This window comes from Podarcis cretensis (genome assembly GCF_951804945.1).
Source record: "Podarcis cretensis genome assembly, chromosome: 2".
In the NCBI taxonomy this organism is placed as follows: Eukaryota; Metazoa; Chordata; class Lepidosauria; order Squamata; family Lacertidae; genus Podarcis; species Podarcis cretensis.
Genome location: NC_137171.1, coordinates 42,076,176 through 42,099,985, shown reverse-complemented (window position 1 = coordinate 42,099,985; position 23,810 = coordinate 42,076,176). Strand labels below are relative to the sequence as shown.

General features: G+C 42.2%; 1 protein-coding gene and 1 long non-coding RNA gene across 9 annotated transcripts in view; one reads left to right on the top strand and one right to left on the bottom strand.

Annotated features, from left to right (window-relative positions):
• SHISA6 (shisa family member 6) overlaps positions 1 to 23,810 on the bottom strand; it is a gene marked incomplete at its 3' end in the record, with an annotated part of 291,216 nt that overhangs the window by 164,797 nt on the left and 102,609 nt on the right. The gene's annotated exons all lie outside the window — the stretch shown is intronic.
• The window catches only part of LOC307210435, a 40,982-nt gene continuing 19,149 nt past the window's right edge, over positions 1,978 to 23,810 (top strand). The window contains exon 1 of the long non-coding RNA XR_013835999.1: positions 1,978 to 2,297. This is a non-coding gene — a long non-coding RNA (uncharacterized lncRNA). The remainder of the gene's footprint in view (positions 2,298 to 23,810) is intronic.

Genomic DNA, 23,810 nt, shown 5'->3' with positions numbered 1-23,810 from the left:
GACTGCTGTCTTGTGCTAGCCTTGACGCCGGATGCAGCCATGGCTGCTTTGAGGAATCATAGCAGCTCTTTTGAATAGGAACTCTGGTCTTCATTTGGTTTAGCAGGAATGTAAAAGCTGTTGTGGGGCAGAGACAGTCCCAGGATACTTACACAGGGACATGTGAGATGTTTCCAACTGCCTCTTAATGTTGCATTGTGCAACATCTGTTAAACTATTATTAACACATCATTTAATGTAGGACATTGCGCCAGGCCGACTAGAAATGTGCTACTTAAGGGGGAAATAATAATTCAACACATACATACGAGTCTCATGCTAATGTGAAGTGATCTCAGGTTTCCTCAGATGTAATAGCGCTTTTTCATGACAATGCAACCATCAAACTCATTAGGGAACAACATTGTATTTTCAGTTACTGTCATTTTTATTCACTACTGTTAAATGATCCCGCCCCACACCAAGTCAAGCAGTGTTTCCTGAATTCCTTGTACTGTAGTTATGTCTGTAAAATATTACAATGCCTCATTTGCATATAAGAAGCATCTTCCTGTATTGTATTCACTGCAAACCTGACCTTCCTCTGTTAGTGGAAACAATGGGAGCTGGAGAAGGAGTTAGCGCATTATAACCTGGACAAAATCTGGGAAAAAGAGGCCATTCTTTCAGAAGTTCCAACTCATACTCTGGGCTGGAATGCACTGTACTGACACACTGAATCTCTATACGATTGACCCCTCTGCCCTCCCTGTGATTCAGCAGCCTGCACAGGGTTCACATAACACAGTCAGACATGTTAGATAACATTTGTAAAGGCTACCTTGTAATTTTCTGCTCTAGTGTCTCTGTGGAGGTCAGAACAGTTTAATCCAATATCATTTTGGATCCTCCGGAATTGTTACTGAGACAATATGTTGGGTGGTGTGAAGCTGGGTATCTTTTAAATGGGAGGGGGAGAATCCTTTTGGAAGACGTATTCAGAATCTGTCAGAAATATTTTCAGATTTCCATGAACATTTCTTTCTTTCTGTTACCTTCCCATGTAGTGTGTGTGCCTTGGTTCACTTGCTTGAACTCTGCAGGCACTTTTAAAAGAAACCAGCAGACTTATACCCTGCTTATGACACTGAACAGTAAAAGGGGCTGGTGGGCAGTTCTCCTTTTTTTTTGTTTTGGGTAACAGACTTTTGTTGTGGGACTAGACTAGGTACTTTCCATTTCTATTGTTCTGTGGTTCCTATTTAGCTCCCTGGGTAAAAGGAATGAGAAGGGTTTTTTTTTTATAATGTAATTGATTTGTTAGCAGTGGTCACACACTGAAGCTAATTACAATAGCTAGAGCATTTCAGATGTCAAATAAAATCATCTAGTCACATACAAGAGCAGGACGGATTCAGAGCCATCCAACTGATCTGCAACAGCAAGGTACCATTCAAAGCCTGTGGCACACTAAGATGGAGTGGTTTAATTTAACAACAAAAGATGCTTGTGGATCTCAGTGTTCAAATTCTAAATCTGTGACACACACGTCACACATCCCCTCTGAGCATTAATCTCCTCTCTTTTATTCGTCAAATGAATGGGGATAGAGACAGTATGATCTCTCCACCTTTTAAAGTAGTTGGGACAATCTGCCCTGGGCACATATTTCCACATCTCAGTGCTGGCAACCATCTGCTTGGGAAGGTGTATCAAATCTAATATACCCTGCTTCCAATAATTACACGCAAGGAGTGAGTGTGGGGAGTGGGGTTGGGGAGGGGAGGGAGGGAGGGAGGGAGGCAGCATAACCTCCTGAAGCAAGGAGACAGTCAATGACACGATATCAACATCCCTGAGCTGCTGTCTCTTCTCACACCCATCACTGAGGCGCAGGCTCTGATTCACACTATGGAGAAGAGAATGGAGAGCTGAACACATTGATCCCCTTGGTTCATCTCTGGCAGCCAGCTGTGCTGATAGTTGCCTTGCGGGGTGGCAGTGCTACAATCAGGAGAGTAGATAATGAGCACAAAAATCGGCAGAACTGGATTGGAGGGCATTTTATTCCTGGAAAGAAAGCCTGCTTGGCCCATTCCTAGTTCAGATGTTTGCAGCGGTTTTACATGGCTGGCTCTGTGACTTGAATGTGTGTTTTCTGCACACCTCCGGCAAGCTGCTGCAGAGAGCCACATTCCAACAGCGTCAGTGATGCTGCAGTAAATGAAGTGCTGGCTCTCTGGGAGGTCTGCTGAGTGAAGGGCCCACTCCTATGTAATCTTCCCTCCATGCAGGCTCTCCTTCTCATGGCATGCAAGGTAAGGATTGCATTTCAGATTATTTCTGCTCTGTGTGATTAACCAGCGCCTGACCAGGTAGCTGCTAGTCCAGGAACAATGGGCAGAGCTTTAGAGATTCAGAAATGACTGTGGAAAATGCAGAGAACAGTGATTAGTATACCAAACAGCCCCCGGCCTGCAGAGCAGGATGTATTACCTTACCACATCCTCTGCCACGTGCTTGGCAAACCCTCTGTCTGTTGAACTAACTCATCCAGTACCCTGGATTTTACCCACATGGTTGTGTTTGATGTTTGTTGTTGAAAATGCTGCAATTTCTTAAGAATATGTAAATATTCCTTCCGTGGAACAATCCTATAAGTGTCTTTCATTTTTCCTAACGGAAACATTGTTTGCAATTTTAACTCTATGGGTCCACTGTTTCGTTCCGTGGAAACAAAAACCCATTCCAACACTAGGTACAGCTGTGGCCTGCGCAGTGGTAGGTGCTGCAGTCTTCACATGCCATGGCTGGTAGCTGCTGTGGCTTTGTGCTTGCACAGAGGCTTCAAGCAGGCCTCAAGGGATGTGACATCATTGTCCCGTGCAGGCCACTAGGGGGTTTTGCGTACCTCCACAAGGAATACTTCGCTGTTGTGAAGGCTGTCTGTCTTGTGCATAGCTGTCAACTTTTCCCTTTTCTTGCGAGGAATCCTATTCGGAATAAGGGAATTTCCCTTAAAAAAGGGGAAACATTGACAGCTATTGTGGCAGCTTCAAGATTAACAAATTCATTATTGCATAAGCTTTCTTGGCTGTCATCCATGTTTCTTATGAAGTCCACCAAAGCTTATGTAACAATAAATTTGTTTTTAAGGTGCCAGAAAACTCTGTTGTTTTTCCTTTTTAAAAGTTATCTCTAGGTGGTATAGCAAAATGCTCATAGCTGTCTAATGAAAAGTATGTATGTATGTATGTATGAACGACTACTACTACTTGCCAGTATCCCCTAATAAAAAATTTTTAGATAGTCATTATACATTTTATTACAGAGTATTTCCTAGGCTGAATTGTGGGAAGTCCATTGTGCCAAAATGACTGAGGGTGAGCAGAGTGATAATTTATCAATTCTTATAAAATAGTCGCTGGTGTGACACATGAGTTGAGTTCTGTGTAGATTCTACTTCAAGATCGTTACTGCTACCTTCATAAATTCTGGCTCAGTGTGTCGTTTGTTACATTAGATATTTGATACCTTATTTGTTTTGTGTAATCAACTTAATTAACAGTTTCCAGAGGAGTAACTATGTTTGCTGTTTTTGCTGCTACATCTTAAGAGTCTCGTGGCACCTTAAATACTAATAAATTATTATGGCATGTTTCCATAAACCACAACAGATGAAGTAGAATGCTGTCCATGAAAGCTTATGACACCATAAATTAGTTCATTTTAAAGGTGCAATAAGACTCTTCCCCTCAGATGAGGAGATTAGGATTTATTGAGTTTACATATCACTTCCCACTAAAAAGAAAGAGAAGTAGAAACTGAGTAAAATGTATTATAGATGGGTACAGGGTTGCCACCTAAAAATATTACACAGGAAAAAGAAAGTAGATATAAGGATCACAGTGTGATATGCCATTGCTGTGTGCCATTCAGGGGTGTAGAGCAGGAGCTCATTTTGACAGTCTTCATAGCCACGGTGCCAAGGAGAGTAGAGAAATGCAGATAGCTATGTTGATCCACTAAAATAAATACACACACTGCAAAGAAGAAGCAGTGCATAGCATAATGCCCATTTTTTTAGGATCAGCATCGCTGCAAACTTAAGTTTCATAGGAGTACACCCCCATTTAACTCAGTAGTCCTTACTTCTGACTTCATAGGTTCAACTTGTAAAACACAAAGTATCTTCAGGGAGCTGAAATGCCACCTTTAGCATCTAATTAGAATGGCAAACAATCACAGAATCATAAACTCTTAGAGTTGGAAGGTACCCCAAGGGTCATCTAGTCCATCCCCCTGCAATGCAGGAATCTCAGCTAAAGCATCCATGACAGATGGCCATCCAACCTCTGCTTGAAAACCTCCAAGGAAGGAGAGTCCACCACCTCTCGTGGGAGAATATTCCACTGCTGAACAGATCTTACTGTCAGAAAGTTTTTCCAAATGTTTAGTCAGAATCTCCTTTCTTGCAACTTGAAGCCATTGCAAGAAGCATGCTCCCTCCTCCATGTGACAGCCCTTATTTGAAGATGGCTATCATATCCCCTCTCAGTCTCCTCTTTTCCAGGCTAAACATACCCAGCTCCTTCAAGTGCTCCTCATATGGCTTAGCTTCCAGACCCTTGATCATCTTGGTTGCCTTCCTCTGCACACATCCCAGCTTGTCAACATCCTTCTTAAATGGTGGTGCCCAGAATTGGACACAGTATTCCAAGTGTGGTCTGACTAAGGCAGAATAGAGTGGTACTCTTACTTCCCTTGATCTGGACACTATACTTCTGTTGACGCAAACTAGAATAGCATCAGGGTGTTTTTTTTTTTGCTGCTGCATCACACTGTTGACTCATGTTAAGCTTGTGGTCCACCAAGACCCATAGATCCTTTTCACACGTACTGCTAGTAAGCCAGATGTCCCCCATCCTATATTTGTGCATCTGGTTCTTCCATTTGTCCCTATTGAAATTCACTTTGTTAGCTTACGCCTAGTTCTCCAATCTGTTAAGGTCATTTTGAATTCTGATTCTGTCTTCTGCGCCATTAGCTCCCCTCCCAGTTTGGCGTCATCTGCAAATTTGATGAGCATCCCCTCAATTCCTTCATCCAAGTTATTTACAAAGATGGTAGACAATAACAGGCCCAGGACAGAACCCTGAGGCACCCCACTTGTCACTTTTTTCCAGGATGACGAGGAATCATTATTGAGTACTCTTTGGGTTCGGTTAGTCAACCAGGTACAAATCCACCTAACAGCTACGTTGTTCAACCCACATTTTACCAGCTTCCTTGTGAGAAATGCCTCTTCAAAACAACTATTAAAGATGCAGGAGCCCACCCCTCTTTTTCATCTGGTCACCTTACTTTAATACCAGATATTAATTCAAGAGGAATCGCTAAAATGTATAAGCAGAAAAACCCCCCATGATAATACCTTCAGACTTAAACACTTAACGAACTTAATGATGTTGTTAATGAAGCATATATCTTACAGCGTAATTCAGGAGTTGGGAACCTTTGATTCTCTAGAGCAGGGTTTTCCAAATTTGAGTCTCCAGCTGCTTTTAGACTACAATTCCCATCATCCCCAACCACTGGTCCTGCTAGCTAGGGATGATTGGAGTTGTAGTCCAAAAAGAGCTAGAGACCCAAGTTTGGGAAACCCTGCTCTAGATGTTGCAGAACTAAAACTCCCATCATCCTTGACCATGCTTTCTGGAACTTATGGGAGTTGTAGTTCAGGAATATCTGCGGGCCAATGGTTCCTCATACCTGGTGTAATCCTATGTATGTCTTCTCAGAAGTCCCATTTCAAAGTTGCCCACTTCCCCCACAAACTCAGTAACTCCCCAACACTTGGCATCCTTTGGGTTGGGAAGGGACTAATTGAGTACTTTTGCTAAAGTAATCCCCACTCACTTGCAGGTGCCTGGGCCTGGTATGTCCATGAAAGACAACATCTCATCACCTGATACTGACAGACTTCACAGCTGTGTGCCGGAGTTAGTATCCTGTTGAACTATGTTCTCTCAGATCTCTATTTTCTGGGACAAATCAAAGAACTCTGCAAACTTCCCTCTACAAATCAGCTGAAATGGGCACCATAGAATCCACAAGTCAGTTATTCATTAGCTATGCAAATCAAAAGAGATCTAAATGGTTTTGAGATGTCATCAGACTCATGTGCAATGAGTTCAGTCTCAATATATTTCCTTTGGAGAACACATGGGTAGTGCACTAGTAAGCTTCCAAAGAGGGCAGCTGAGGGGTGACTGGACTTCCCCCACCTTGGGACACTTATAGATAGAGCCCTGTGCAGTGCAGCAGTGGAAAGCCCTATCTTTGTTACTGTATCCCATGGCCAATAAGTCAATAATGGGGCATTCTCTCTCTGTGGTTGTTGTGACTCATCTCCCTGACACTCTCCATAAAGGCTGAAAAAGCATGTTAGCCCTAGTGTCAATGCAAAGAGCTCTCCCCCTCCCCCCCCTCTCTGTGTGCATGTGTGCGCGTGCGGACGAAAGGGTGAATGAGGGTATTGGTGGTGGAAAATACCACCTAGCAAGTCTTAGGAAGTAGTGGCTTCTCCTTAATGGAATCTCAACCCCTCCCTCACTTTAGGATCACTCTGACCCAGCTTCAGTCTTAAGTCCTATTAACCCTAATAGGAAGAAGAAGAGTTTGGATTTGATATCCCGCTTTATCACTACCCGAAGGAGTTTCAAAGCGGCTAACATTCTCCTTTCCTTTCCTCCCTCACAACAAACACTCTGTGAGGTGAGTGGGGCTGAGAGACTTCAAAGAAGTGTGACTAGCCCAGGGTCACCCAGCAGGAGCATGTGGAGGAGTGGAGACGTGAACCCGGTTCCCCAGATTACTAGACTACCGCTCTTAACCACTACACCACACTGGCTCTTCTTCTTCTGAGTAAAATTGCATTGAATTGTGCTGTGCATTAGGGGAACAATGGATGAAGATAAGAAATAACAATTTCTCCCTCCTTGAGAGGCTGGTGGGGAATTTGGTATTGCATAGGCCTTTTAATTGGCTTTTAATGGCACATACCTGCCAAGGAACAAGATGCAGTATTATCAAAGAGCAGGTTTGCAACTTAAATATTGCTCAATATATTTGAATGACTGTCTGACACTATCCAATTAGGTCGTTGTGAGTTGCAAAACAATCCTAAGCATGTCTACTCAGAAGTAATTCCCACTATATTCAAAAGGACTGACTCCTTAGTAAGTATGTTTATAATAGCAGCCTTAATCTTTGGGCACAATACAAATGGATATGAAGGCATAAAGTAAAATGGCTACAGCATTACTAATACAATATGAATGAATTTTCTACACTTAATACACTTACACCATTATGTCTCTGCACTTGCAGAATACCCCTTGATATGGGTATTTCAAAACAGACGTTCAGGCAAGGGCCTAAGATGTCTGCAGCCAATTCATGCACCTGGCAGTTATTTCATCACATCATGTATGCAATAAATGTGTGTGCATGTATTATATAAAGCTTCTTATTTTGCCTATTTTTCATTTTATAAGCCATTGTTGCTGGGAAGCTGATCCCCTCTACTGTCTTTCTAATGGAAATACCATTGAATATTCAAACCTAATGAGCTAGGGAAACATCCACTGCTCCAAACATACACATAAGCAGCCCTGGACAGCACTGTAACTTGCCAAGCTAAAGAGATTGCTGCAAAGTTCCTTTCCAAAGGAAATTGGATCGGTTCATTATTTGCAGGCGGCATCTGTCACCCCCCCACCCCCGTCCTGCCAGTGGATGCTGATCATCCTTACAGAGCATTGTACAAAAGCATAGACTGCTGTGTGCCGCAAGAAGGCTGTTATTATATCAATTTTCCACTTGAAAGCAACAATAATAGCAAATAAAGCGGAAGCTGCATGACACCCTTGCAGAATCCCGGCACTTTTACTTAGGCACTTATGCCAAATTAAGGATGAGAGGAGTGGAGAAGGTGTCAGCCAACTTTTTATTTGGCAGCATATTAAAAAGAGCTTATTGTGATAACCTTGGGGAAGAAAAACGAGCTTAGAGTGGCCATTTCTTCGGAGGTGGCATGAATGTTTCAAGGGTGTATACATTTTAAAAAATATATATTTATTGATTTTCAAGGTAGAATACAAATATAAAGAAAGAGAGAGAAAAGAATATAACCAAACTTATCCCCTGAAACTTTGGCATAGGTGAGCATGTAATACTGTATTGTTATATATTGTAAGGGTGTATACATGACACACAAACTACAGAGAGGGCCCCCCACAAAAGGCTCCAAGGACATATATTGTGCACAGAAGCATACCCACGTGGTTGTCAGCAGTTCTCATGATTGCAAAGCGTGGTATGTGATTTTCCAGAATTATAACACTTTTAGGAAAATGATTTAGAAAAAGATCATGCAGCTAACTCTCATCTCTGACACCACAGTATTTTATTTTTTTTGGATCCCTTGTTTCATATCCTGGTCATATCCTAAAGCTAATACATTATTTCCTTGGTTTTCATTTTAGCATTATTTTAAATCCACTTCTTCACTGAATCAATGTGATTTTGAATCCCAATCCTAGTATAATTTTAGGCACAATCAAGCCAAATATAAATCCTATTATGTTCCATTGATTTCAGTGGAAGCGTTTAGAATGTGCTCAGATTTCTCTCAATGATATCAATGAGGCTTAAAGGTACTTAACTTTGGCTGAATTGTTAATAGCAGCAGTTGTAGTATTTAACAACACCGGGGAAAATGGAAAAGCAATTCCTCATTTGTATTAATTCAGTCTGATCCAGAGTGTGTTTGTCACCCTTTCCAGATTTTCATCACTTACAGATTTGATCATTAAACACTCTTCTCCGCCATTTAAGAAATTAAATACAAAATGCTGATCAGTACTGACTCATGGCATGAGCAATAATAGCATGAGATGCCTGAAACATTTCTACTTTAGAATATGCAAGCCTGAAGCAAACCATCATTCCATGAACATTCATTGTGCAGTGTCTGATTGTTCTGTAAGACTGTAACATAAATGTCCAAGCAGCCTGGTTCTATGCTTCTTTCACTGAATTCATTGGTGCTTACACACATATAGGTGTGGCACAGAAGATTTTGGTCATACAGCCAGATCCCATACAGCATGTTTACTCAGAAGTAAGTTCCAGTGTTCAGTGTAACTTAGGTTGCAACCCTACTGAGAGTAAGTCCTATTGAACTCAATGGAACTGAGTAGACACACACATAGGATCGCACTTTTGCCAACTGCAATGCTTCAAGTCACCAGTTCAGTTTTCACATAGTAACAAAAACTACAATTGAAGCAACATATTTTTTAAGTCAATAGGGAAGTTTTTAATGACTGATGTTTTATGTTTTAATGTATTTTTAATCCTTTGTTGGAAGCTGCCTAGAGTGGCCGGGGAAACCCAGCCAGAAGGGCGGGGTAGAAATAAATTATTATTATTGTTATTGTTATTGTTATTGTTATTGTTATTGTTATTGTTATTGTTATTAGCATAGTAATGGCCTGTCAAGTGTAAGCTCAATGTTGATATCCTAAACTGCCATAGCACATCAGTCCAAGTCCTTTTTCTCAGCTTTATGAAACAGCAGGTTTAAATTGCTTATATAGAATCCCTCTTCCCTCTAAAATGCATTACCTTGGAGAAAAGGGTGTTTGGTTCACAGCTACCAAGATTGTTTGACTTAGACATAATAATACATACTTCAAGCCATATATCCAAACACTTTTGGGATAAACAAAAGGTTACGTCAGGAAATCAATGATTGGGCTTCCAATGTTTCCACCCCTCCTCTAAATTAAATACAGATGTATGGAGGAAAAAGCCCTCATTTGATTGGAAAGTGGCAGGATGAGCGTGGTGAGCTGTGGTATTTACTCTGCCTTGTTTCTACGTTGCCCCCCCCAAAAAAAACCCTACTATTTCCGTACAGAAAAATATACAGCTGTCTGTATCATTGCATGGTTTTCTCTCTTCCCCTCACATCCTTCCATGGGGCAAAAAACAGCTGGGAGGGAGGTAAGCATTGGGAAAAGGGCACTGGAATGAAAGTTTTAAATACACCCTTCTCCCGAGCCATTGCTCAGATCAAATTGGTAGCCCTCTTTCATGTCTTTTAATTATTTTTTATAAAGAATCAAACACTAACTCCTTATATAATGTGTAGTTTGGGCTTCTGCTTCTACAACATCACACCCCAAATATGTCTTCTTATGAAGTTGATAAACCTCATGTACTACTGCAGGCTGCTTGTCAGCTCACGTGACATGACTGGATACTCCCACATGCAAAAAAAAAAATAGCATCCACATTTAAACAAACTAGAGGTCAAGGATAATGGTTTAGAGGCTGGCCATATTTTTGCCTTGCCAGGATTTTTTTTTTGTATGGGGAGCATTCATCAACATGCAATTTGAAGTGGTACATCCCATATGCAACTTTTAGCACACAAATCTGCAACCTGCACGCCTAGGTAAAGGTAAAGGGACCCCTGAACATTAGCTCCAGTCGTGACCGACTCTGGGGTTGCGGCGCTCATCTCGCTTTATTGGCTGAGGGAGCCGGCGTACAGCTTCTGGGTCATGTGGCCAGCATGACTAAGCTGCTTCTGGCGAACCAGAGCAGCGCACAGAAATGTCGTTTACCTTCCTGCCGGAGTGGTACCTATTGATTTACTTGCACTTTGACGTGCTTTCGAACTGCTAGGTTGGCAGGAGCAGGGACTGAGCAACGGGAGCTCACCCCGTTGTGGCGATTTGAACTGCTAACCTTCTGATCGGCAAGTCCTAGGCTCTGTGGTTTAACCCGCAGCACCACCCACGTCCCACTTCCTGCACGCCTACTTTGTAACCTGCATGCCTACTTTGGCCCAAATATATGCCTTCCATGTAATTAAGTTTAATTCAGTGGTATTTCTTTTTTTAAAAAAAGAACTTTCTTTCAGATGCATGCCACTGGAATGGCTTGGTCTTTCATCACCCTAATATCAGGGTTGCTATGAGATGCATCCACCTGCCAGCCTAACTGATGGTATCTGGTTAGTATTTACAAAAGGTCAGATTGTATGGCTAAATTGCCCCAACTGGGAGCAACTGAGATGTAGTGTTGGTTTTAAAGGCCATTCCACACATAATAATTTTCTTACAAATGTCAGTGGTATTCATTCTAGACGATATTCAAATAAGTTCTACAGTGAATGAAGCTAAGCTGTGTCAATTAAATTCAATGATTCTACTTTAAGTAGGACTAGTGTTGAATACCACACTCAAAATACTTTGCCTCATGCCCAAATGACCAATAACTAACCACCAGTCACAGTTTCCCAGAAGGTGTACTCACTTTTACATTTGTTCCCCACTGTACAGGAAGATTTCCTGCACAGAAGTGATTTCCATGTTTGTTTGTTTTTAAATAACTTTAGGCTGAAGTGGCCTTTAGCCCCATTGACTTCAATGTAAGTAAATCCACTTTAATTGCATCTGACTGGTGGGTGCATGCTTTCACACCACATCATAAGCTCTGCACAATATCATACCTGAACGAACATTTTAAAAGATGCCAATCAGTTAATTATACTGAAAATTTGGGTAATATATATTTATGCATGACTTCCTAGTACAGTAATTACCGTTCCATATCTAATCAATGTTAGCAGCCCTGCTTCCTGTCACAGTTTAATATTTGAGAGGAAATGAATCCTTGAAGTCCTAATCTCTGGCAAAAACAGTTATGCTGGCCTCAGGCATAGCAATGCAAATGTTTGGTATATAGTCAGGAACCTCAAAAAGTGGATTGGATTATAGTACACCTAACAATGATCTGAGCAATATGAAGGCAAAATGTAATACAGGTCAAGCACCCCTGCTTGATCTTGCAAATTCGTGTGAATTAGCAATGATTTGCCATTTGATTTTGCCCCCCAAGCAGTACAGTATTATTGGAAAGCTGACATACCCTTTGACTACTCAAACTGTCCCAGTTAAATAATAAAATAAAATAAAATAAAATAAAATAAAATAAAATAAAATAAAAATAAAATAGTAGCTTACAATTTTTTCATATATTTTGTTGGGACAAAAATGGCAAGAACGCTTGATACTGAAGATCTGATGCCTAATGTTTTGTTTTCCTTTTTTATTCTAAAGAATGGTTATGTGTTAAAACAACCATAAGAGTTGTAGGGCTAGAATAGATCCCAATATTGCATAGTGAAACTTTTCGTACTGTGGAATGATCTTCCATATCTAAATACTGAAAGTAGATGATCTCATAGACTGCAAGCATTTAGTCTATGTTCATTCATACTGTGGAGCGCCAAAATGAGAGAGCCAAGGAAAAATGAGTTTAAGACATGGGAGAACTCAAGAACCTCAAGCTGGTAAGGAAAAGGAGGGGCACCCACAGCCCTCCTTAAGTTATGATTACTCCACACACACACACACACACACACACACATTCTTGGAGCTTGGTTGGCTTCTAGGGGCCAGCACTAATGGTGGGATCAAGGAAGCCCTTGCGGCAGCTTAATTTGGGCATTCACCCCAACAGCAAGATGGGCAGGAGTCATTTGTGGTAGGTAGGATTTCTGCAAAAGTGGAGAAGAAACCTGCTGATCTTCCATTCTGGGGAGGTAGTTGGATTAAGCTTTTACCAGTGTGTGCGTGTGTTTTTCCAATAATAATAATAATAATAATAATAATAATAATAATAATTTATTATTTATACCCCGCCCATCTGGCTGGACTTCCCCAGACACTCTGGGCAGCTTCAAAAAAAATATTAAAATACTGTAATACATCAAACATTAAAAGCTTCTCTAAACAGGGCTGCCTTCAGATGTCTTCTAAAAGTCAGATAGTTGTCGTTCTCTTTGACATCTGGTGGGAGGGCGTTCCACAGGGTGGGCGCTACTACTGAGAAGGCCCTCTGCCTGGTTCCCTGTAACTTGGCTTCTCACAGTGAGGGAACTGCCAGAAGGCCCTCAGCGCTGGACCTCAGTGTCTGGGTAGAATGATGGGGATGGAGACGCTCCTTCAGGTATACTGGACCAAGGTCGTTTAGTAGAGTTAGGTTAAGTAGCTGTGAGGCGTGTGTGCGTGTTATTTGCAATGGTAAAATGGAGCAAGGGGGAAAGGGCTAACCCTCTCCCACTAGAGACCAAATCCAGACCCCCCTCCCACACAGTTTCCCATTTAGAGAGTGCATTCACATATCTCTATCATCACAGCTAGTTTGATACTAACACATTGGTTATTATATTAACTTTTTGAAGGGGGAGCAGCAGCAACACACTTTACCAACACACTGACCACTTCTGCAGGGTTTTCTTCTGCCTGGTGTTGTTTTGCTGTATGCACAATAAAAGTAAATTCTAAGCTTTCTGGTTGGTGCTATTAATGCATATCACAGTTCATATTTTACAGCAGAGGTGATGGCTGGTTCCAATCTGATAATACTGCATATCTGTAAACTACTGCCAAGCTTGTTTATATGTATAGAGGCAGGACTTAATCATTGTAAAGTCAGGTACTTCAAGCCATGCATTTTGAGACCCGAACTCACAGCTGCCTTCTAATATGTTGTTGATACTTTAATCTCTTGGATACCAGACTTTCTGTTTGTCACTCAGGCTCAACGGAGCTGATTGGTTCCTTAATGCTATTAAAGTCCTATTACTGTCCATTGTGTCAAACCTACATGGCTTGTGCTTACAGCACTGCCATCTGCATAGCTTTGTGCCCATCTTGTGAAGACTTGTGCCAAAGAAAGGTTAATTTGACATTTCAATGTATCGGTTCAGTTTGACGCTAGCTTTATGCCTATTATCAGGATCCTCTCTGTGGCTCACGCCACTTTGTCTCCTCTATGCATTTAAAGTGGTCACTGAGTTGGGGGGAAGAAATCTATAACAGTCTTTGCAATCTGTCTGCAGGAAGTGTTAATGTCATCTTTAGCTTCTTTTTGTGCCAATTAGGGCAAAGCCCCACAGAGAGGACTAGATGGATGATGCCAGCAAGAGCTTTGGCTGCTGTTCGGAGCCCAGGGTTCATTCTCATCATTCATCCCACTAGTCACAGAGTTGTTTCAACAAATCCATCAGTGCAACACTCATTTTAGTGAAAACCTTTGGCTTGCTGCGGCTGGTAATAAATCACCAGCATAATGAGGTGAAGCTGCTATAGTGGAGCCTGCCCTAACAATGGTGACAGGGTCCAGTAGGCTCTATTAAGCAGAAGAGAGATGTTTGATCTGTGGTTAGAGTCTGCTGGGAGCCCAGGTAAATGGTGTGCTCAACAGAAGGTCCCAGAGAGACAGTGGCTTACGGGGAAGTTCTTACAGTGTTAAAAAAATATGGCAGGAAAGGCACAAAATCTCCCGCGAGAACACTGAGGTGACAGCCACAGATCAGCAGTTCTGCTGAGCAATCAATACCTACATTCCCTGAAACAACTGCGCTAAGTGGAAATGGGCCTATATGACATTGACTTGTGCAAAAATCTTAGAAAAAGAGCTGGGCAGCTTTCCTTTTCCACATGGGTCAAAGGGATCTTGGCTAGATGAAGTATACTGGGTGAAAGGAGTAGAGGGCAAGATCAGACATTGCATTTCCATTAAAATAAACTGTGCCTTCAGGGTGGCCACTTACATGTCACCAAAAAAGAGGATAATTTCAGTGTACATGTTAATTTATATTTAGAGATGCAAATTTAGAAATGATTATTTTAATTTAAATAGAAATACAGTACATTGCACCATAGTGGGGAAGACCATGACCAGGTGGCGCCTGTGTGCTTGTTCAGTCTGCTGCCTAGGTGCTACCTGTTGATGGTCAACTTCAAGGCCCTAGATGCTTTCCCTTTGTAGGGCTATTCTTAAATGGAACTTACATCCGATAGCCCTTCAAACAGAGGATGCCTGCAAATAGTGGACTGTCACATGTAAAGGATGACCCATGACCACTTTATGAGCATCCCAACTTATTTTGAACCTCAAGTCATGTTTGTTCTGAGAGATAGATATATACCTTCCTATTTTTTTTTATTTAAAGAATAGCTACAGGAAATGAGTACAGTGGTACCTCGGGTTACATACGCTTCAGGTTACATACGCTTCAGGTTACAGACTCCGCTAACCCAGAAATATTACCTCAGGTTAAGAAATTTGCTTCAGGATGAGAACAGAAATCGTGCAACAGCGGTGTAGCGGCAACAGGAGGCCCCATTAGCTAAGTGGTGCTTCAGGTTAAGAACAGTTTCAGGTTAAGAACAGACCTCCAGAATGAATTAAGTTCTTCACCCAAGGTACCACCGTAACTGTGCATATTACATTCATGTATTGTCAAAGTGGGAAATCCCTATTCCAATTGGGATTTTCTGCCAGGCATCTAAGGGAATGGCAAGTGTCAACTCAAAAGCTAAACCTAGGAAGTCAGAGCTTTTTGCAGGCAAATTTCTATGCGAGTGCCGCTGTCCAATGGACTGTTCCTACTTGCATACTGTGGATAAGGAATGAGGAAAGGCCAAGGCAAGGTGCCTTCAGAAGAACCCTTGTTATTGCTCTTGGCTAGCAGCTCACCAAGGTGAAGGGTGAAGAGATTTTTGACATCAATAACTAAGGTTCATACTATCTTCTGTAGTTTGTGCCATTCCCTTCTTAGGATTATCACCCTAAACTGTATGGCCCAGGACCTTTACAAAATATTGAGGCATAGATGGATGGCTGCATATTGTGGTTAAAATTCTGGACTAGACAAGGAAGAGTCAGATTCAAATCCCACTTAGTTATGAAGCTCATCAGGTAAACTTGTGTCAATTACATTCTCACCCTGAACTACCTCACAGGATTTTCATGGAAATAAAATAGGTGCAACAGGTGGACTAGAACTATATGTACTACCACGTGCTTCTCAGAGTAAGGCCAGGGTAGGAATGTATGTGTAAGCAGCTAGTGAAACATTTTGACTATTAAGGCTATATGGAATATCCAAAGAAGAAAATCAAAGCTCAAGAGAGCTGCTGAATATCCTTGATATTAAAGGTTCGTTTTTCATGAAAAGCAATATACTCCATAGTCACTTGTTTCCACTGAATATAGTACACAGAAGGAGTGTGTTGGAGACAAATGAGTAAAATGAAACTGTTGTCAATTTTCTGTTTCTAAGGATGCCTGCTGTTCCGTACTTTATCATGTGCGGTAATTGGGTCACATTTTACTTTATACTATAGGTTATGTGTAAGGTGCAATAAAGCTGATAATGGTTCATGTTTTGCAGTCTATATAATCCATATACCAGGAAGGAGGCACTGGTAATGGTTCTCATATGCAACTAGTGCAGTTTTCATGACTGGTCTGCAGCAGTCAATGATACATGGGCAAAGCAACCTGCGGCCCTCCAGATGTTGGATTCAAGCTCCCATCATCCCTCTCCAGCATGAACATAAGTCAGTTGGTCTATCTAGCTCTCAGCGTTGTCTAAACTGACTGGCAGCAGCACCTCAGGATTTCAAACAGGGGGTCTCTCACTGGGTTTTAAACTTGGGACCCTCTGCCTCCAGACCAGTGGCTGTACCACTGAGCTATGGCCTTTCCCACCTAGAGGGCCACAGGGTGCTCATCCCTGGACTGCACGTGCCATGATGCCTTAGGACACAACAAACAGAAGTCCAGGCTAAAAGCAACTACATGCCCATTAGCAGAAGCTAATAAATCCAGGTATGCATTCTGTTAACAGGCATTTCCCCAGATTACAATGGTTGGTGCTTTAACTAATCTTATTCTTTCATGAGTGATTAGATGCCTGAATTGCATAATCCTATTATTCAAAGCCTTAGCTTCCTGCTTTCTCCCTTTGTGCCATCCAGTCTGCATTTCTCAGAACATATCAGAGTATTTTGAAAATGAATTTGATTCAAAGAAAACAGGGTGGGGTGGGGTGGGTGGGATGAATGGTGTTACAGTGCAAGTTGCTGCCCACCCCCACTGAAATGAGTGCTGAAAACAGCATTGCTTGACTGAGCAGAACCAAAAGCATGTATGTATGTATGTATGTATGTATGTATGTATGTATTTATTTATTTGCCTACCTTATTTATGGTCAGCCCTTCACCATATGGTTCCAGGGCAGAAGTACATTTCACAAGAAACATAAAATAAAATGTGAACACTATTACATCATCAGGATATGAAAGCAGGTGATGAAAATTATCTGTGGTGTTCCAAACACCAAGTCTCCAAAGTATACATCTTTGGTTGCTGATGAAAAACTAATAGTGTTGGTACTTGATGCACCTCAGTAACTCCTAAGGTGGGGCACCACCACAAAGGAGGCCACCCCATAGCTTCCCCCATTGGCAGGATTGCCATAGGCAAGTCAATATAGTAGGAGTTGCTCTTTCAGATGTTTGGGTCTCAGTTGTGAAGTGCTTTATATGTCAGCATAGGCACCTTGAATTCAGCTCCGAAGTAGATTGGCTAAGGGTTAAGCTGCCACTTTTATTTTGAAAAATTCTGCAGAAATTTGGTTCAGCACATATTTGAAGGAGAATTTGCCTAATTTGTGCTTTCTGAAACCGTATGGGAACTGAAACCCTGCCATCCTTCAAAATTCACACTTCTTTGAATTTTTCAACGCACGTCTCCAGCCAAGTAGTGTGAACAAAATGCATATAGTGGGGTAAAGTGTGCATATAAATGCATATATGAATGAAAATAACATAGAGAAATGTATTGCATTAGGGAAAATCACTTTACAAAACTGTGTATATTTGGTAAAACTGCATAGAAAATGTGTATATTAAATGAAATTTGGTCTAAAATGCTGATGAATTTTCATGAGGACCTTGAAAAAAATGCCAACTGATATGGAAATGGAGAGAATCAAACTTAAAACAGGAAAAAAGATAAACTGAAATCAAAACTGAGATACTAGCTCATCCCTAATTATGACCAACCGAAAGGTCACAAAATAAATAGTAAGCTTTTGAGTCCACCAGAAGTCTTCATCACGCCGGATATTAAAACGAAACTTGTTGCATTAGGTAAGAAAGACAGCTTGCTTGGTCTTAATACCTGCATTGTTAAAAATGTCTTTTTTGCAGCATAATCTCAGAAGAGGAGTGGCTATGGAGGTTGTTATGAAGAGAGTGTGCGCTTCATGATTTACCATTACAAGCCTGAAGTGAATGAGGGATATTTATATTTGTAAGTTGTTAGCATTAATATGAATTCTGCTTAAAATGCTCACCTTAGTTGGTCTTTGGTGACCGCTGGTCACAGCAGGAAAAGCTATGTGTTGTGGGGGAGCTGAAGGGAGAGAATTTAGTGTCCTCTGCAGAAATAATTGAGCATGCTGAGAAATCACAGTGACAACCATGCTAGTCAGCATGAAGCAGATGCACTCAGGGTGTGTTCTTAACTTAAACATGACTAGGATGCTCTGAAAGGATAGACTCTAATTTAGCTTCCTGGGTGATATGCACCCAGTCTTCATGAAGGCTTTGCTATTTCCCCTCAGCAGTCCTTATCTCCCTTGCAGAAATGTTTCTGGCACCTTAGTTCTCTCTGGGTGATGAGTCCTTCTGCTTGCCTGTTTACTAATTAATTAAACCCCAGTGACTGATCCAGCTGCAGCACTGTTTCTCCAGCTTAAAAGGTTGTATCTGACAATGTCTTACTCAGAGTAGACCTAATGAAAACAGTGCATGATTAACTTGAGTCTACTGATGTCATTTGCCCTGCTCTTGAGTATGACTCCTATTAGAGACTGCTCTAAGTGTCCGAGAGTTTCTTATGTAAAGAATTGCCACCACCCATGAAATGATCTTAAAAAAGAATGTTCCTGAATGCACAGTCAACAAAATTGGGCTGAGAGGGAGGGAAGAGTTTCAGTTGCACAGGGCAAACCACACCCACCCACCCCAATTTAAGGGGAAGAGATCTACATTTCTCATTAAGAAGTATGACGAACTGAGGACCTTTTCACTCAGGGACTACACCAAGCTGTTTTGACCAACGGATGTTCAGAGAGAATGAATCAGTGAAGAAAAGTAACATCCCTTAAACCCCCCCCCCAAAAAAAAATTGCTGATGACTTCTAAGTGCACACAATGAGGAAAGAGCTGGATTTCATCTATTTCAGAATAGGAGAGGATGAAGCAGGTGAATGTGGCTACTGCTTTGTCTGCCATGACTTGCATTTGCCAAACAGCACCGAGTTGCAAATTGGTGCCAGGAGCAATCCATAGTGCTCAAGGGTCTCTCCACTGCACATGCTGGAGAGAATACACAACACCAACCCCGAAGGGATTTCAGATTTGCCTTTCCCCCCGTCTAGTTTCACAAACACCCATGAAAAGGGGCTTCCATTGTTTTCCTTCTACTATCAGAAATGGTTGTCCTACATATTTTACTTACTTTAATATCTAGCTACCTAGACAGCATCTTAAAAAGCAGAGACATCACCTTGCCAACAAAGGTCTGTATAGTTAAAGCTATGTTTTTCCCAGTAGTGAGGTATGGAAGTGAGAGCTGGACCATAAAGAAGGCTGATCGCCGAAGAATTGATGCTTTTGAATTATGGTGCTGGAGGAGACTCTTGAGAGTCCCATGGACTGCAAGAAGATTAAACCTCTCCATTCTGGAGGACATCAGCCCTGAGTGCTCACTGGAAGGACAGATTGTGAAGCTGAGGCTCCAGTACTTTGGCCACCTCATGAGAAGAGAAGACTCCCTGGAGAAGACCCTGATGCTGGGAAAGATGAAGGGCACAAGGAGAAGGGGACGACAGAGGATGAGATGGTTGGACTGTGTTCTCAAAGCTACCAGCATGAGTTTGACCAAACTGTGGGAGGCAGTGGAAGACAGGAGTGCCTGGCGTGCTCTGGTCCATGGGGTCACGAAGAGTCAGACACGATTAAACGACTAAACAACAACAACAATCTAGCTACCTGCCCCATCCCCACAGTAAAGGGACCCCTGACCATTAGGTCCAGTCGTGACCGACTCTGAGGTTGCAGCGCTCATCTTGCTTTACTGGCTGAGGGAGCCGGCGTACAGCTTCCAGGTCATGTGGCCAGCATGACTAAGCTGCTTCTGGCGAACCAGAGCAGTGCACGGAAACACCGTTTACCTTCCCGCTGGAGCGGTGCCTATTTATCTACTTGCACTTTGACCTGCTTTCGAACTGCTAGGTTGGCAGGAGCAGGGACCGAGCAATGGGAGCTCACCCCGTCACAGGGATTTGAACCACTGACCTTCTGATCAGCAAGTCCTAGGCTCTGTGGTTTAACCCACAGCATCACCCGCGCAGTAGTTAAACACAAATATTATATATAATGTCACATTATCCCCCCCACACTTTTCATTTTTTAAAAACCCCCATCTTAATAAGTTAATTGGTGACAGGATTGGAGCTAGTCTCCATGTGGACTGTCATGGGCCACAAACAGAAATCTCAGGCAACGTGGTGGAATGCCAGCCAAGTCACATTCCACAGGGGAAGAGAAGACAAACAAACAAAAATACACCCAGAAAGCAGCTGTATGCATAAGCCAGGCACAGGCAACCTCAGCCCTCCAGATGTTTTGGGACTACCATTCCCATCATCCCTGACCACTGGTCCTGTTAGCTAGGGATCATGGGAGTTGTAGTCCCAAAATATCTGGAGGGCCAAGGTTGCCTATGCCTGGCATAAGCTGAAACAAGCATTCCTCCAAGCCTCTCTAATGGGGAGGTGGCTGAGCACACTTGCATGGAGCGATGCCACTCAATGGGAGATAAAGAACAGTGCTGATCCCTGCCTGTTTAAGCAGCAGTATTGATGTTTCATTCCCATGTCAAACCTGATCAGAAGAAGTGAAAGCTGCAGAGCATGCTCTGGAGAATTTGCTGTCCTCTGTGTGAAACATTGCTCTCCATGTAGGATTTGCTGTCAGGAATAGTTCCTGACCATGAGAGCAGATATGAAAGTGCCTCAGCAGAGGGAGGCTTTTGTGTTCTCTGTGCAATGCAGATGCTACCATCCTTTTGAATGTTTATTGTACTGAGAGATGAAGCTTATTTAGAAGAATCTGCTTTCTAAATTGGCACTATAGGAACATCTTGTTAACAAAGCACCTGCTAGGGCTCTGGAGAGTTGGGATCCCTGAAGCACGAGCCTTAAGGCATGCCCTCCTGCCTCCATTCCTTTAGGGAAGGAAGGATTCGTGCATTTTTAAGAACATGCACAGCGCCCTTTATACTGTATTTTTTGCTCTATAAGACTCACTTTTTCCTTCCTAAAAAGTAAGGGGAAATTTGTGTGCGTCTTATGGAGCGAATGCAGGCTGTGCAGCTATCCCAGAAGCCAGAACAGCAAGAGGGATTGCTGCTTTCACTGCGCAGTGATCCCTCTTGCTGTTCTGGCTTATGAGATTCAGAATATTTTCCTTCTTGTTTTCCTCCCCCCAAAACTAGGTGCGTCTTGTGGTCTGGTGCGTCTTATAGAGCGAAAAATACGGTAGTTTATAATACACACACCCAAGCCCCCATCCTGCTTTGCACCATGCACACATTGTTTGTAGCACTTAATTTCTCATTTAACCAGCAAAAGCAGCAGAAAATATATTTATAGGTAACCAAGGTTTGTTGAGAAAAGCTACTTTGGCAATCAAGCAGTATACGATAAATTAATGAATATTCTTAATACACACATATGGGTGGACTACTATTTCCCCCTACTCCAGAAAGAAGTTGTTTATGCCTGCTTAAGAAGATACTGGCATTCTAAGAGAATTTGGCAGGTGAAGGATCAAAATGCTGCCTCGTAGCTTTACAAAATTGTTATTTCTACACACGGTATGATCAGTGTGATCTTAGATCTGACATGGCTCCCAACAAACTAGCAGCTGCTTTTAAATAGCAAAACTCCCCAGTAAGAGTCTTCAAAGATTAATAGAATTCATTTATAAAGCACAGGTCCAATTGATATTACAGAGACAACGTATTAGTGCCAGCTTCTCACGTGGAGATTCAAGCCAAGGATGGCATTGTTACACTTCGGAGGCAATAAGCCAATCATGTTTCAATGGGAGTACCTGTAAATGATGATGATGTCTTTGTACTGACCTATTCTTTTAAAACTTATAAAATATTTCAGTGCCTTGGGAATCTGACACTCAGTACCACTATGTAGTATATGGCTGGTGAACCAGAGATTTTGAATAAGCCAGGGCAAAACTGTGATGTTAAAGCAGAATATAATATAACATCAGGCTTAAAAGGAAAAAAGACCACAAAAACAGCATGCTAATTTTGACATGGCTACATCTGGGAAAATGCTATTGCAAAACCAGATGCTCAAAACACGGTGCCAACAGCAACAACAGCAACAACTTTATTATTTGTACCAGTGGCGTAGCGTGGGGGGTGCAGGGGGGCCCGGCTGCACCGGGCGCAACATCTGGGGGTTAGGGTTAGGGGGCGCAAATCCAGGGTTAGGGGGCGCAAATTACTTGCCTTGCCCCGGGTGCTGACAACCCACGCTACGCCACTGATTTGTACCCGGCCCATCTGACTAGGTTGCCCCAGCCACTCTGGGCTACTTAGCATTTTAAATTCTTAAGAATGTGGCAAAACCCTTGGCAAGTGAACAATGACATCCCAGCTAGGTGGAAGCATAAGTCAGCATGCAGCAAGGAAAAAACCACTACTTCTTTTAGGAGGAAAACTATGCTCACCTTAAGGCTGAGCCAAAGGTTCTTTTTTATAATAATTTTTTATTAGTTTTCAATTACAGTCCAATAATAGCCTCATTAAAACAATACCAATTTACAATACAATTATTAATACCAATCGTTCAAACATCAAATTGATAGATAATTTAGATAAAGTGGTCCCCCGCGTGTTAGATTTGATGGTTTGTCTTTATTTATGCGTTCCAAAACCTTATTAAGGTTGAGCCAAAAGGTCTTACCTCAGAACTTGCCTTTCCCAAACAGGGGCAAGTAAGTGAAACGTTTGTGTGATGGGATGGTGGTTGTTACACTTGGTAGTGGCAGCAGAGGTACAAGCAGAGTTTCTTCTCTCTCTCTCTCTCTCTCTCTCTCTCTCTCTCTCTCTCTCTCTCTCTTACACACACACACACACACACACACGGACACCCTGTATAGCTGTGACAGTGGTAGAGCTTCTCTTGGTGACTTGCTGGCTGGCACAATATAGGAGGATCAGGTCTAACTCTCTGCTCTCCCACTAAGACCACCAGGCATCAAATTCATGGAGGATTAGGCTATCAATGGCTACTAGTCATGCATAAGCCTGCTTGGGAGCTTCCCTCTCTGAGAAACAGGATGCTGGGCTGGATAGGCTTTTGGCAGTGGGATCTTTTTTCATTATCGTTGGGATTGATAGTGAAGGCTTTTCAGCTCAGGAATCTGCACTGACATTCACAGACCCACATTCCTCTAGTGGAGGAGAAAAGCATCTCTAGTCTGAGCGTATTCAAAGGTGTGGCAGTACGTAGCTCCATGTCACAACGCTGCCCCTTTATATCCACTACCACTTATCTGAGAGGTGTTACCAGGACTACTGCTGCTTGGGAATATAACAGATCACTCAAAGCTTTGGATATTGTTGCAGCAACTTATGCTCTTTGGCACAGGGTTTTGTGATACTTGACCATGGTTGCAGAATCTGGTCTTTCATAGACCAGTTACTTTCCACATGTGTCCTTTAAACTAGCTGCTGGTCACATTCAGGTTTGTTCCCCCCCTAACACAGTGTTGAGCCCATCAGGCAAG